We start from the raw sequence: 9730 nt of genomic DNA, 5'->3' as shown, positions 1-9730 counted from the left end.
GGAGAAAAGTCGGCTCCTAGTCCTTGATAGAAACTGATCTGGTAGGTCCAACTTTGTGGGAATAGTCCACCCCCCCCCAATAAAACTCCACCACCAACAAACTCCACACCAGGAAGGGCATCTGAATTCCACCTATATTTACAATCCTAGCATTATTTTTTCCTAGGTAGAAGCAGCTTAGCCTTAAATCTTCTGTCTGTCTGTCTGTCTGTCTGTCTGTCTGTCTTTGTGGATTATGGGCTTGAATTCAGGGCCTGGGCACTGTCCCTGAGCTCTTTTGCTCAAGGCTAGTACTCTACCACTTTGAGCCACAGTGCCACTTCCTGTTTTCTGGTGGTTAATTGGAGATAAGAGTCTCATGGACTTTCCTGCCCTAACTGGTTTCTAGCTGTGATCCTCAGATCGCAGTCTTCTGAGTATCTAGGTTTACAGGCATGAACCATGGGTGGCCCGGCTTAGTCTTAAATCTTAGAAAAGAAAAAAAAATCTACCTGGGCACTGGCGATAGGAACACTCACAGTATCAGTCAGAGTGGCACTTGACTGAGTGGCTTCTTATTTTGAGTGGAGTTAGGGAGCCTGAGCTCCTGCCCATGGAGGGTGTGGCTTCTGAAGACAGCCTTTCCGGCAGACTGGAGACCTCTGGCTGCCAGCAGTCATTTTATGAGGTGTCTATAGAGTCAGCTCCCTGGAGAGGAGGAGACTGAGATGAGGTCACCTGGCCCAGCAGGTCAGCAGGGGAGGGTCAGCCCAGGGGCTGTGTGCCCAGCCCTTTGGTAAAGCAGCGTTTTCTCTTTAATTCATCCTAAATGTGCATTCTACTATTAATTACTGCGGGACAAAAAGGGATTAGTGCAGCTGGCTGGCTCCCCCCGCCCCCCTTTGCACTTTCACACTTCCCCTTCGCTGCTGCCGACCAGTTGAAAGGGCAGTTGGGTTTCCTGTCCGTCTTTTGTTTGAGCTGCAGTGAAACCCCCTGGATTCAGAAGACAGGACCTGAATGGGGCACCAGGCTGAGCCGTGAGCTGCATTTGGCATGTGGAGGGCGGAGGTGGGGTGGTTTCCTTCCCCAGAGTTGGGCATTCTTTGCCAGACTCGGCTGTCAGCTGGGTGGCTTGTTCCCAGCAGGGAGAGACTTGCTGGGCCCTGTGGTGTCTGAACTATCAAAGGGCCTCGCTCTGTGGTGGGAACTGAGTGCTTCCTTTTCAGGGGGCATGATTTTGTGGGTGTGTGCAGCTGTGAACGGAAGCCCCGGTATTGAGTACCTTTGAGAGTATCTTATCCATAGAAGATACTTACTCCTAAGGCCCCGACTTTAGCTGCTAGTCTCCTCCAGCCCACTGTGACGGGCAAGTGTTGGTAGCCTGCAGTGTGTTTGTGTTTTGAGGTGTTCTGAGCGAATCCCTGAGCTTTAGAAGTACTACCTTATCTTTGCATAAAGTGTTATAGATTTTAAGTAATATATGATTGCATTTTCTGTTTTTTTTTTCCCATATTCGGGCTGGTGTGCTCATTTTTCATCCATATGGAATGAATTTTTTTTTAAATAGATGAGGCATTAAATAACCACATCTCACTAATAATACTCCCTAGAGTACATAACTTGGTAGTGTTTGCAATTATGTAGACGGTAATCTGTTGTGTGCAGGCGTGTGGATTTCTGTTTACTGGCATCCTTCATTATAGGGTAACATAATATACAGAATTTCCCAGTTGCAGAAATTAGAAAGTAGGAAATAGATTTCTTCAACATAAATTGGAAAACTGATTTATGGAGTTCATTTTTTTTAAACTCAACATCACAAGTTTATGGGAAGGGAAGTCATTGTGTCATTACACTTATAATCACATGTTAATTCAATTAATTCAGGATTGAAATTCACTTTAAGTAATAATGGATAAGTCTACAGCAACCAGAGATGCGCAACATAGCATTTGTAAAACCGGGAGTGCTAAAGGAGATGGAAGAGACTTCTCAGATGTAATGGCATGAATTCGAGGCTTCAAGATGGCAGCCTTGCTGAAACCTAATCAAATCTAAAAATAAGTTCTCCCTCTTCCTTCAAGCTCTTAATTCTTCTGGACTTCAAAATGATAGAATGAGTGATCTTTTTTTTCCTCCCCAATTACTTCTTGAGCCACACAGATGAATCATCTTGGGGCCAACTCTTGCTCTGTGAAACCGATGGTGAAATTTCATCAAAGAAAGAATGGAGGTTTACCTGTTTATTTACTTGGATGGTATATCTGGGAAGGTTTTAATCCATTCATTTGCGAGAGAGCTTTGCTTTATAAGTTAATTAAATTTTTTTCTTTATTGTCAAAGTGAAGTACAGAGGGGTTACAGTTTCATATATAAGGCCGTGAGTACATTTCTTATCCAACTTGTTACCTCCTCCCTTATCCACCCCCCCCCCCCGCCTCCCTTCTCCTCTATGAAGTAATTTTTAAAGAGATAATAGGTGTCCATGCCAAACTTTTCTAGGAGGCTCAGTGGAGACTTTCTTTCTCTTCTCTTCCCAGTGCTGAGATATCTCCGTCATTGACTTCTCCAGAATTGACATGACCATGTCACTTTTGTGAGGGATTTAGCCATTGCAGCATGGAAAGAGACATTTTTTCGTTACTTAAACATTAAGTAGGGTTTTCTATATGACTGACTTTTCTGTTTTTCCCATATTCAGGTTAGTGTAGTCATATTTTTCTATGACAGTTTTTTCCTTTTTTTAGTGTTAAAAAAATCCTCCATAGAACACTTTTAACCTCAGTTACTTGAAAATTAAAAAAAAATGTATTCTTCAAAATTGCACTTGGATCAAAGAGGAAATAAAATTACTGCTGCAGTATTATTAGGAAATATTGAAAGCTCCATGTGTCGAAATATATGGGTTATTGCCAAAGTTATATTTAGGGGCGCATTCATAGCTTTAAATCCTTTCATTATTAAATAAAAGAAAATGCAGCCAGATGAATTAAGTGTACAACTCAAAGGTGGAAATAACAAGCCTGAAAACAGCTGGAGAAAAGAACGTTAAGATGTAAGTCATACAAATGATTAGACAAACAGATGAAAGCATTGAGCTGATAAATCCAAAAGCTATTTATTTGGGGGTAGAGGCCTAGCAAGTATAAGGCCCTGAGTTCAAACTCCATTATTATCCCCTTTAAAAAAAAAAAAGGAGGGTGTATGTGAAAGCTATTTAAGCTATTTATTTGGGCAGGGGGAATCAAGAACTAGGCTGAGACATATTATACCTAATGAGGAACAGAGAAAACACATATCTAAAACGAAAAATGATGGAATAATATGATGGAAAAGAGTATTGAATTATAAGTTATATTTGAAATAATTACTTTGCAGTATAAAATATTGTAACTTAAAATATAACAATTTTGAAAGTCTCAGTGCCGTGGCTATTTTAGGAAAATGATTCAGACGTCTAAAACTTTTAAGCCAGGAACTAGGAAGAAACTGAACATTAAAAGAAAATAATAATACTTCCATAAAAGGCCCAGGACACAATTAGTTTGCCTGCAAAATAAGTTTTTCCAGTGCTTAGAAAAGGAGATAAAGCATCCCAATTGATTTTGCAAAGCCAGCACAGCTCTGTGAACCAGTATAACAAATATTAGGTTAAAAAGGACTGTGAAGGTAGGTTATGGTGACGCATGCTTATAATCCTAACACTTGGAAAGCTAATAGGAAAGTTGAGGCCATTTTTGTCTTAAAGAAAGCAAAAATGCAGAAGATTGCTCTCAGTCATAAGTGTAGATGCAAAAATATGCCAGATAAAAATAGTCACAGATTTAGCTAGGCATCGGTAGCTCACACCTGTAATCCTAGCTATTCAGGAGGTTGAAGACTTGAGGACTGCAGTTTGAAGCCAGCTCAGGCAGAAAAGTCTGTAAAATAAACTACTCAGAAAAAGCCAGAAGTGGTGCTGTGGCTCAACTGGTAGACAGCTAGCCTTGAGCAAAAGCAGCTCAGAAACAGCGCCCACGACTAGTACCAAAAAAGAAATCACAGATTTAATTTATTAAAGAAGTCATAATCATGTAGGGTATATCCCAGAAAGGTTTATAAATTTATAAAGAAGTCATAATCATGTAGGGTATATCCCAGAAAGGTTAGATGTACTTAATAGTAGAAATAATTTTTCTTGGAATAATTTTGTGAGTAAAGAAGAAAATCACAATCTATATCAGCAAAGGCACTTGGTATTTCTTTGTTCCTAGTATGCTTAGAACTTAAAAAAAAAATCAAGATACAAAGAGATCACATTCACTTGGTGAAGAAACCTGTAGCCAACAGCTTCAGACATAATAGATAGCCAGGAGAGACAGCACTGTGGAATTAAAAACAGTGACTTCCTAGATACCATTTCTTTTTCTTTTTCTTTTGGTTGGTTGCAGGGCTTGAACTCGGCCTGGGCACTGTCCCCAAACTTCTTTGTGATCAAGGCTAGCACTCTACTGTTTGAGCCACAGTGGCACTTCTGGTTTTTCAGAGGTTAATTGGAGATAAGAGTCTCATGGGGATGTTTCTGCCTGGGCTGACTTTGGGCTGACTTGGAACGGCGATCCTCAGATCTCTGTCTCCTAAGTAGCTAGGATTATAGGTGTGATCCATCAGCACCGGCTCAGGTATCCATTTCTTTTATTTTGCCTCATTGAGTTGCCCAGAATGTACAAACCAAGGTAGAGTAATAGTCAAAATGGAACAATGAGGGGGTGAGATTGGCTGAAATACAATGTATATCATATGCCTGTAAATGTATACGATGTACATGTATATATGTAAATGTGTGGAGATGTGACTATGGAATTCTCCTCCACCCGGGACAATAATATAAGCCAATAATAAGAAAAGAAACTAAGTGCCTTCCTAGCAAGCCTGAGGCCCTGAGTTCAAACTGTAGTACTGCAAAAACTGTACAGAATAGATATTTATGATAATTCATTTACAGATGATAAAACAAAAGTTCAGAGTGTATAAGTAACTTGCCTAATCACCCAGCTTTGAGCACTGATCTAGTTGACACAAAGGCCAATAATCTCCACAGCTCTACTCTCAGGCATTGTGTAGTTTCTGGCAGCTTACTAGGCAGGTGCTTTATCACTTGAGCCAAATCCTGAGCCTTGTTTGCTTTAGTTATCTTTTGCACTGGGTCTTTAGTTTATATCTGGGCCATCCTGCATCATAATCTTCCTATGTATGCTTCCTGCATAGCAGGGATAACAGAAGTGTGCTACTACTCTCGGCCCCATAGCAGAGTTTTAGGTAATCAGGTGGGGAAAAAATGAAGAGATATTCTTCATAGTGTATATTGTCATACATTCTAGGTAAGTTGATAAGTTTAAACGTAAAACAAACCATTCCTGGTTTGGGTGGCTCACGCATGCAATCCTATCTACTCTGAAGACTGAGATTGAGGATCTTGGTTTGAAGCCAGCCCAGGCAGGAAAGTTCATTAGACTCTTATCTACAATTAACCACCAAAAAGCCAGAAGAGGAGCTGTGGCTCAAAGTGGTAGAGTGCTAGGAGATCTAACATTCTAATAAAGAAACCACAACAGAAATGGTTGACTTGCTGAATTTTAAAACATTCTGGGAAGCTGAGGCAGGAAGATTATGATTTCAAAACCAGCCTGGGCTACATACACAAACTGTGTCTTTAAAAAAAATAAAGAGAGCTGGGCGCCTGTGGCTTACCTCTGTAGTCCTAGCTACTCTGGAGGCGGAGATCTGAGGATCACCGTTCAAAGCCAGCCCAGGCAGGAAAGTCCATGAGACTCAATCACCAGAGACTCAATCACCAGAAAACCAGAAGTGGCACTGACTGAAAGTGGTAGAGCGCTAGCCTTGAGCAAAAGAGCTCCAGGAGTTCAAGCTCCATGACTGACTAAACAAATAGCAAAATTTTGAGGTATGACAAACTAGGAAAAAATGTTTATAGGATATATAATTGATAAGCTCTAAATGGCTTAAATATATAAAGAGTTCCTAACATCATTATGAATAAAGATAGTAGAATATGGCTCAGAGTGAATGGACCACTCAAAGGAAGTATAAATTAGGTTGCTCATTTGAAGAAACAGATGACTTACATGTCATTATTTTCTTCGATTGTTAATGAGGTTGAGCCTTTTTGTGGTTTTCAATTAGGTATTTACATATTTACTTATGTATTTATTTATTTTTATTCAGTTATGTTACATTGATTGGGCAGAAAAATTAGTATATTCTTCCGGGAGAGTAGTTTGGCATTATATGTCAAGAACTTTAAGGTTATTTAAATTCATAGCATGTCCCCTCATGAATTCCTCACTTCCTTTACTCAGTTCACCCCCCCTTTTTTTTTTGCCATTTCATATGTCATCTAGGAAATCACTATCTGATTATAAAGTATATTATCGTTGGTGTTTTTCCCAAAGATGTATAAGCTTCCACAGAGACATTTTTGTACATTTTTGCATTAATTTATCCTTAATATCTGGAATAGATCGGGCGACCCACCAACTTCCTTTGTAGTAAGGAGCTTATCAGAATTGTGCAAAATAATGCTATAAATAAAGATTTTCATGATAGACATTTATAATAGTGAAAACTGTTAACTAAGCATTTCCCTGAGGATTGAGTTACACTGTGGTCCGTTCTCAAGGTAGATTCTTAGGGGCTATTTAAAACTCCAGGTTATGAATGTGAGAAAACAGGGATGTAAATGAAAGGAGGCCATGCTTGCTGCAGGACCTCAGTTTAATTAAAAACGTATGCAAACCAGGCACTGGAGGCTCATGCCTATAACCCTAGCTACATGGGGGCTGAGATCTTAGGACTGTGGTTCAAAGCCAGCCCATGCAGGAAAGTTTGTGGGACTCTTATCTCCAACGAACCATCAGAAAACTGCAAGTGGCACTGAGGCTCAAAAAGTGGCAGAATACTATCCTTGAGTGAAAAAGCTCAGGCAGCGTGCTCAGGCCCTGAGTTCAAGCCCCACAACTGGAATCCCCTCCTCTCCTCTATTCCCCCCCCCCCCCCGCAAATGTATTCATAAAACTAAAGAGTACAGTAGTCCATATCTATTTTTTTTTTTTTTTGGCCAGTCCTGGGCCTTGAACTCAGGGCCTAAGCACTGTCCCTGGCTTCTTTTTGCTCAAGGCTAGCACTCTGCCACTTGAGCCACAGCGCCACTTCTGGCCGTTTTCTGTATATGTGGTACTGGGGAATCGAACCCAGGGCCTCATGTATATGAGGCAGGCACTCTTGCCACTAGGCCATATCCCCAACCCCCATTATCTATTTTTTTAATAAGAAAAGAAATATATTTGGTGGCTCATGACAATGTCATATCATAGAATAGTGCTGATCTGTGGTTGTGTCTAGAAGCTCTTTGGAGATTGTTCACTAGGTTGGCTCCTAGTATCTCCACGGGGTAGCAACTAGCACGCCCTGTTTGGTTGAAGTGAGGATTCCAATGCTATCATTCATTGGCCAAGATTTTATCTTTTCATGTGTGAAATGGAGGAGTGTGCGCAACACTCAGGAGGCTGCTGCAGGAGGATCTCAAGTTTGAGGCCAATTTGATCTACACAGGGAGACCTAGTCTTAAATGGAAGGGGCGCCTAAGAGTCCTCGCTTCATGGCTTAAGCAGCCATGCTGTCGTCTTTACCATTTCTGTGGCTTGGACCGTGACTTCGCTGGGTGTGAAGCTCTTAAGAGAGAGTGTGATCAAGTTGATCTTACCAGAGGGCTTGAGGGGAAGGGCTGCAGTTCAGAAGTGACATGCCACCCCCTCTGCCCTGCTGTGTGTGTGTGTACTGCTGGTTAGAATGAGTCGCCACTTACATGCAGCTTATGCCCAAAGATGGGGGGTCACACAGGATGTGCAATGCCAGGAGGTGGTATTGGGGCTGCTCTAGAGGCTGCCCATCAGAGGTGGTAAGGACCAAGTGAAGTGTGGGTTGCTAAACTGTCTGCAGCCTCGTAGCTGCTCAGGGTTGTCTGGTTCCCTCCAAGTCAAGGAAGAGGTTCTTTCTTCTCATCACAGGAGCGGACATCTATCCCCAGTCCATTTCCAGTTAGGCCTTGAGGCATCTGCTGGCTAGCCTGTTAGACTTGCCCTTGGTTTCTTGGGCATGACACACCTAGAGTAATTTGAGAGGGAAATGGGTGTTCAGCTGCTGAGAATGTCCAGTGTGTTAGGCAGCCGTTGTGAGGGAACACCCTAGAGCTTTAGGAGCCTGGGGGAAAAGCAGAGCACTTCCTGTAGTTGCCCCTAGACGCTGCATTCGTGCACTCAAGGAGGCCAGCCTGGCACGTCCTTTGGTTAAGGGATACTCCAGTGGGTTGAGCTGGGTGCCAGACATTGCCACAACCCTAGGAAATGAGTAAGGAGAAAAAAAAAAAAAAAGAAAGAAAAGAAAAGGAAAGCAGAGTCCTGCCCCTAGAACAAGCTGAGCTTTGTGTAGAACAGGCTCCAAATATGAAAAGCCCATTGTTCCCAGATGGCTTTTTAATTAATGCTCACCACTCACACCCATCAGCTTGCCAACAAGAGCCGCCTCCTTCCTTCCTTTCTCCACGTGCTGTACATGGCTCACTCCTCCCCAGTGCCTTGGGAACTGGTCAGGGGACCCTGGAGCATGCGCATGTCGGGGGTGGGGGCGGCACTGAGGACAAGTGGGACAGATACTGGCTCCTGGGCTCTTTGTTCTGCCCAAGATACTTAGTTGGTGAGCCACCCCACCTGTTGAAGAGTAGCTCCTTGTATTTCTAGGTTTGGGAGCCAGCCCTGTCCCCTGTGGGTTCTGGGAACAGTGCCCAGCCTCAGCCCATTCCAGTCCTTCCCTGCTAGCTCTGTGGTACACCTTCTCTTGCCCACAGCCAGAACGGAGTCCTGGAATGAACTGCACTCTGTATGCTTCCAGTTCCCCTGGTTGCAGATGGATCTAGGAGCCTTTTGCTTGCCAGTGGTGCTTTCTAGATCAGATCTCTGGTGAGATCGGTCTGTTGGAGGGGAAGTGAGAGTGGAGCTCATGCACACAGTGTGGAAGGAATGGGCTGACCCCAGGGTCGCTGCCACCTCACCTGGGACCCACTTTTGCCTGGAGCTAAGATAGATGTCTTACCTATCTTGTGAAGTGCTCCCCAATGTGGAGTCCTGCCTGCACTCAGGACTGACCTCGTTGTCTTTGTCCCCAAGCCAGCTAATGCCCAGACCTGGACTGAGCCCAAAGTACTGGGCCACTTTTCTTCTGATTATGGTAACTCCTGGGCCTGCGGGGTTGTCCTGGTTTTGCCTGTGCCTTTGGATGCCTAAGGTAAAACCTCAGCCGATCATTTAAATATATTTTGTAATTTTTTTTCATGTCTCAAATCCACTGTGTGCAGCTGGAGCAGAAACAGTTTAGTGGGAGTTTGACTTAATCACAAGGAGTCCCTCATTGTCAGCCACACCCCAATGCAGAGGCAGCTGTGTGGCCAGCATAGAGTTAACTCCATGTTGTCACGAAGTTGGTAAATTTTCAAGTTACGGGGTTGGGAGGATTTTAAATCAAGAAACCCCAGGGGTCTAGTTTAATGGTAGATGAGGCCTGGAGAGAAGATTTGATGGACCAGATAAGTTGTACAGGATTCCTTGAAAATCAGCTAATTCCAGGCCCAGCCAGCTTAACTTCTTGACATGTCACCCAAGTATAATTGTAAATGCCGTGGGAAAGAATCTTGAGT

The 9730-nt window shown here is 42.9% G+C and overlaps 1 protein-coding gene across 1 annotated transcript in view; it reads left to right on the top strand.

Annotated features, from left to right (window-relative positions):
• The first annotated feature begins 446 nt into the window (after positions 1-446).
• The window catches only part of Zfhx3 (zinc finger homeobox 3), a 188271-nt gene continuing 178987 nt past the window's right edge, over positions 447-9730 (top strand). Inside the window, 1 exon segment of the mRNA XM_048355204.1 lies at positions 447-1019. The gene's annotated coding sequence lies outside the window, so the exon portion shown is untranslated.

The sequence above is a fragment of the Perognathus longimembris genome, chromosome 10 (assembly GCF_023159225.1).
Source record: "Perognathus longimembris pacificus isolate PPM17 chromosome 10, ASM2315922v1, whole genome shotgun sequence".
NCBI lineage: Eukaryota > Metazoa > Chordata > Mammalia > Rodentia > Heteromyidae > Perognathus > Perognathus longimembris.
Note: the sequence above shows the minus strand (reverse complement) of the source record. Positions and strands in the feature narration are given on the sequence as shown.